The sequence below is a fragment of the Apodemus sylvaticus genome, chromosome 12 (assembly GCF_947179515.1).
Source record: "Apodemus sylvaticus chromosome 12, mApoSyl1.1, whole genome shotgun sequence".
NCBI classification, from domain to species: domain Eukaryota; kingdom Metazoa; phylum Chordata; class Mammalia; order Rodentia; family Muridae; genus Apodemus; species Apodemus sylvaticus.
Genome location: NC_067483.1, coordinates 28,898,545 through 28,905,176, shown reverse-complemented (window position 1 = coordinate 28,905,176; position 6,632 = coordinate 28,898,545). Strand labels below are relative to the sequence as shown.

Here is a 6,632-nt window from a genome sequence, read left to right as displayed (position 1 = left end):
CTCTGCTACAAGGCAGTCCTCTGCTGGAGGCCTCAAACCACCCTGTTTATGCTCTTTGTTTGATGGCTTAGTCTCTGGGAGCTCCCAGGGGTCTGGGTTAGTTAACACTGTTGGTCATCCTATGGTGTGGCCATCCCATTCAGCTACTTCAAATCATCCCTTGAATTTTCCATAGGTGTCCCTGACCTCAGTCCAATAGTTGATTGTAAGTATTTGCACCTGCCCTGCCTCAATCAGTTACTGGTAGAGTCTCTCAGAGGACAGCCACACTAGGGTCCTGTCTGCAAGTACAAACTAGCACGAATAATAGTGTCAGTGTTTGATGCCTCATCATGGGATGGATCCAAAATTTGTCCAGTCAATAGATAAGCCGTTCCTTCAGTCTCTGCTCCACTTTTTTCCCCGCATTTCTCTGTCCCTGGCATAATACAGCTTTGGCCACCAACCCAGGCATCAAGTTAGGATGAACAAAGAACTGTCATTTGCTTCACCCCTGACTGATATAAGAACAACACCACTAAAAGGTGTCTCTTTGCCCATTGCCAAGGGGATAATAATTATTCTTAACCACTGATCCATCTTTCCAGTTCCTTATGCTTGATTTTTAAAATACACTTTGTTGTTTTCAGTTTGGGTTAAAAAGAACCAGTGCTCAAATTTGGTTCTTAAATATGAATGAGCAATGCCCAAGCTCCCTGCTCTGGGTTATATTACCTGTTTTTGGATTGTTTATAGTTATGTCTATGTTCATTTCCATTAAATTTAATTTAATTTGCTTTAAGCCATGACTAGGAGTCAAATAATATAAGCTGACCTTGAACCCACAGGAAGTCTCCTGTCTCAGCCTTTACAGTCCTAGGATCACAGACAAGCATTACCATACTTGGGTTTTAATTCATGATTAATATGAATGTATAATGTATTTATTAACATTTTTTATTTTCTAAATTCAATTTTAAAATTCTTATTCATCATATAATATGTAGAAGAAATAGCATACAAAGCCCAAATTAAATGTTTCTAATCTCCCAGTCACACTGTGCTGACTCATATTGTGGCTGTCAAATTGACTCACCCAAAGAAGAAATTTCATGAAGAATTGCCTCCACAGATTGGCCTGAAGACATGGCTGTGAAGCATTTTGTTGATTGCTAATTCACATGGAAGGATCAAACCCACTGTGGCAATTATCTTCTCTTGTTAAGTGGGCCTGGGCTGAATAAGAAAAGAACTGAACAACGTAGGCAACACTTGTCAGTGGTTTCTATTCTGTCAGTGGTCATCCCTTGAGGTCCTACCTCAGCTTCTCTCAGGATAAACTTTACTGGAAGTAGAACATGGCACAATCCCCTTCCTCACCATGTGCTGTTTGGTTACTGTGTTTACTCACAGTGACAGAAACTGACTAAACAATCACCCTGCCCTTTATCTTAGTCCCCACAGACTGTTCCCAACAAAGCCATATTCTTTAGGATATACTTGAATGTATAATAATTCTTAATTATAGCTACAGCTAAGCTGGGAGACTGGCATTGGTAAAATTAAAATCTTACAATCCTAAAATGCATGGTAGCAACTTAGTACCACAAACTGTTGACTATGAAGTGGGAACATTTCTAAGAAACAGAACATGGCTTCCAATTTATTTGAAAACTGAAATGAAAACAACAAAGAACAAAGCCATGAAATATATTTGTTACTTATGAATTAGAATCTCATCCTCCAGGTATTTTCTTTTAAAACATGCACTTACATCTATCTTAGCCATCATAACCAACATCCCCAGGACCCTATACAAATGCACTAATAGAAAACAAGTTTTCAACCTTACCTCATCCCAAAGATTTGGCCCTCATCTTAAAAGCAGCAATAAATCCTGACATCCCCCTCCACTGTTCATCACAGTTTGCTGACTCAGCAAGCTGGGCCATGCTGACTGTAATTCCAGAAATAATGCCTTCCCAAAGCAATATTCTCAGATATGCTGAATCAGCATCTTGAAGGCCATACGGCACAAAGAGATGCTTGAAATATCATGTCTGCCCCAATGTTTATCAGTAGAAATAGGTATTCAATACACAGATAGGATTGCAAAGGTATTAGGAATATTTTTACCCAATACCAGCCTATATAGGTTGTATAGCTATCTCCTAGGAATTGAAATATTTTCTTCAGGAAGAAGGTTCATTTAAACTAAGGAAGTAAATAGAACTCACAAAGCTTGGAAAATGAATAAAGTTTCAAGTCACAAGAAGCTCCAAAACTACAGAATTCACAAGTCCCTACCCCAAGTTAGGTAAACAGTAGCAATTGCTGCCAAGAGAAGACATTCATATCCGGCCAGCTGATCTATCTGAGAGTCTAGCAAAAAGCTTCAAGAATGTAGCTTTTGTTAGTTCCAATCCATTCTGGGTGGACATTTTAGTAACGATGTTACCATTGAGTTATACATATTACTGTTAATAATCCCAATAAATTCACTGGCTCATTAAGCCAAAGTTGTATAGAATCATTTCTTTGGTTTATCCTGTTGTTCCCTCTGGGGTGAAGAAATATTTGCGCACATATTCCCAGCAAGAGTCACAGAGCAGTATATAGTAGAAACTGTAGATATTTTTAGTTTTACTTTTTTGTCTGACTTTAGAAATTTTATATTTCATAAATCTCCAATTCTGATACATTACTATGATGACAAGATATGACAAAATGATCTGTGATGTTTTGACTTATTTAAATCAACATAACTATGTGATTCTATTACACTGTTAAAATATGAATTTAATTTTAGCAAACATACTTCAGAAATACAATGACAACTGCCTGATAAGGCTTCCAATTTTTAGAAAGCTAAGAGCTAGTAATCCTGTCTATATGTATCTAGACTGATGGTTATAAAGTATATAATCTGAGCTGGCTGCAGAAAACAGATCAGAAATTATCTATGACGTGTGTTTGATAAAGTGTATATCAGTATAAAAAGCAAGTGGAAAAGACTTTATCTCCAGTTGTCTCTCTTATACTGGGTTCAATCACTAAAGCCCTATTGAAATAAAAGACATAAGTTTGATTACTCATCTGATATTTATAGATTTCAACCCAGATTAAATCTAATACCAGACCCTATTCTCACCAAGAATAAAATATTGGTTTCAGTTTGTCATATTGCCAACTTCAAGAGGTGATGAATTCAAAAAGCCATCAGAAGTTTTCTATATATTTGTGATGTTATATACTGATGCAGCCATTTTCAAAAACTGGCAATATTTACCCATTGAACATATGTAAAGCATATGGAATAATTGCTCTATACTTAAAGGAATATCCCTCCAAAATATATATAAGTTCATTTTATTAATAACAACCCCACAGTTAAAGAAAAACAAGTATTCATGTAGAGACCTCAGATATATTCATTATGGCACAAGGAGATACAACAATGAGAAAAAACAAAGGAATTAAAAGAAAAATGGGGATGGCTAAGATCAAAAACTCAGGTGACAGCAGATCCTGGCAAGGATGTGGAGAAAGAGAAACACTCCTCCATTGCTGGTGGGATTGTAAGCTGGTACAACCACTCTGGAAATCAGTCTGGTGTTCCTCAGAAAATTGGACATAGTACTACCTGAGGACCCAGTTATACCACTCCTGGGCATATACCCATAAGATGCTCCAACATGTAATATGGACACATGCTCCACTGTGTTCATAGCAGCCTTATTTATAATAGTCAGAGGCTGGAAAGAACCCAGATGTCCCTCAACAGAGGAATAATGCAGAAAATGTACATTTAAACAATGGAGTATACTCAACTATTAAAATCAATGAATTCATGAAATTCTTATGCAAATGGATTGAACTAGAAAATATTATCCTGAATGAGGTAACCCAGTCACAAAAGAACATACTTGGCATGTACTCATTGATAAGTGGATATTAGCCCAGAAGCTTGGAATACCCAAGATACAATTCACAATATGAAGCTCAAGAAGAAGGAAGACTAGATACTTCAGTCTTCCTTTGAAGGGGGGAAAAATACAGGAGGTAATCGGTGGGAGGAACTTAGGAGGAAGAGAGGAGAGTGAAGAAAAAAAGTGTGGCAGGATTCGGTATGGGAAGAGAAAGAGATGATATACAGAGGGTCAGGAAATTAAATAGAGGTGTGTAGCAATGGACATGGGGAACTGGGGGTAGCCACCAGAATGTCCCAGATGCCAGGAAAAGAAGAGGCTCCTAGAACCCAACAGGATTAGATTAGCTGAAATTCCCAAGAAAGAGGGAAAACCTGTAGAGACCATATTCAGAGGTTAGGAAAGGCTTCTGGTTGAAGGATGGGGCCATCCACTCATCTCCAAATTTTTAACCCAGAATTGCTCCTGCCTAAAGAAAATACAGGAACAAAGTGTGGAGCAGAGACTGGAGGAAAAGCTACCCAGAGATTGTCCCACCTAAAGATCCACCCCATATACAGACACTAAACCCAAACACTATCTTTGATGCCAAGAAGTACTTGCTGACAGGAGCCTGATAGAGCTCTCTCCTGAGAGGCTCTGCCAAAGCCTGACAAATACAGATGTGGATGCTCCCAGCCAGCCATTGAACTGAGCATGAGGACTTCAATGGAGGAGTTAGGGAAAGGATTGAAGGAGCTGAAGGGGTTTGCAACCCCATAGGAAGAACAATAATATCAAACAACCACATCCTCCAGAGCTCCCAAGGATTAGACCATCATCCAAAAAGAACACATGGAGGAAACCATGGCTCCAGCTGTATATGTAGTGAAGGATTGCCTTATGTGGGATCAATGGAGGGAAGGCCCTTCCTTCTGTGAAGTCTCAATGCCCCGGTGTAAGGAAATGCCAGAATGGTGAGGTGGGAACAGGTTCGTGGGTGAGGAAGCACCTTAGAGAAGAAGAGGGAAGGGGGATGGGATGGGGATTTGTAGACAGGAAACCTGGAAAAGTGATAACATTTAAATGCAAATACGTAAAAAATATCTAATTAAAAAAAGAAAAATACACATATTCATGATCATGGTTATCACATTAAACAAAAACTACATGTAAATGATATATATTATTTGATTAATAAGTAATTGTTGTTTAGCAATTTTCTTCAAAGCTCATTAAAACTGAGGAAGTTTTAAAGGAGGCCCCTTAGGTTTCAGGAAGTGAACAAATCAGGAGTCTTAGGAAGTTCCAGAAACTCATCATACACACAAGGACTTTCTATCCCCCAAACTTATGAGATCAGCAAGTATTGCTGTGGAGCTAACAAAACCATCCCAAGTATCTGGAAGTTAATCTTTGACCTATTGTGCTACCTGCAAACCATGCAGAGCCCTCCCCAGTACTAGCTTTCAGAAGTCATTATACATTTGGGGCTGGGTTTTGCAGATATACCTGCTTTGAGTGCCATTGCTTCTAGAAGGAATCTCTGTCTCATTTTCCTATAAGGAATTCCAGCATGCCTATTTGCTACCAGCCTGGACTTTGGTGGTATTCTAGTTTGGGTCATTAGTTTCCTATCTAGGATGAATAGATATTTTTGTACTGTCTCCCCTGGAAAAATGTCATCCTCATGATGGTGGAAATAAAAAGTTACTAATGACACAAGCATGTGCTAAAAATGTGTATGAGAGTAACATTTGCAATAGTGCTTATGAGAGACATCTGAAGAATGGAGATGTTCTTGTGCATGTGGAAGATTTCAAAACTCATTTATCGGTGTTCTGTTCAGAAACTTTCTCCCTGTACCGATGTCCTCAAGGGTCTTCCCCAGTTTCTTTTCTATTAGCTTCAGAGTGTCTGGCTTTATGTGGAGGTCCTTGATCCATTTGGATTTGAGCTTAGTACAAGGAGACAAGGATGGATCAATTCGCATTCTTCTGCATGCTGACCTCCAGTTGAACCAGCACCATTTGTACAGAACACCAATAGCGTATGCTCTAAGAGCAAGAATTGACAAATGGGACCTCATAAGGTTACAGAGTTTCTGTAAGGCAAAGGACACCATCAAGAGGACAGATCGGCAACCAACAAATTGGGAAAAGATCTTCACCAATCCTACATCAGATAGAGGGCTAATATCCAATATATATAAAGAACTCAAGAAGTTAGACTCCAGAAAACCAAACAACCCTATTAAAAAATGGGGTACAGAGTTAAACAAAGAATTCTCACCTGAAGAACTTCGGATGGCGGAGAAGCATCTTAAAAAATGCTCCACTTCATTAGTCATTAGGGAAATGCAAATCAAAACAACCCTAAGATTTCATCTTACACCAGTCAGAATGGCTAAGATTAAAAATTCAGGAGACAGCAGGTGTTGGAGAGGGTGCGGAGAAAGAGGAACACTCCTCCACTGCTGGTGGGGTTGCAAATTGGTACAACCACTCTGGAAAGCAGTCTGGCGGTTCCTCCGAAAACTGGGCACCTCACTTCCAGAAGATCCTGCTATACCACTCCTGGGCATATACCCAGAGGATTCCCCACCATGTAATAAGGATACATGCTCTACTATGTTCATAGCAGCCCTATTTATAATTGCCAGATGCTGGAAAGAACCCAGGTATCCCTCAACAGAAGAGTGGATGCAAAAAATGTGGTATATCTACACAATGGAGTACTATTCAG

The 6,632-nt window shown here is 39.1% G+C and overlaps 1 non-coding gene across 1 annotated transcript; it reads right to left on the bottom strand.

Annotated features, from left to right (window-relative positions):
- Nucleotides 1-408: 408 nt before the first annotated feature.
- On the bottom strand, nt 409-551 carry LOC127697948 (small nucleolar RNA SNORA48). The gene has a single exon (XR_007980615.1). It is a non-coding gene; the product is annotated as a small nucleolar RNA SNORA48 (small nucleolar RNA).
- Between the last annotated feature and the right edge of the window lie 6,081 nt (nt 552-6,632).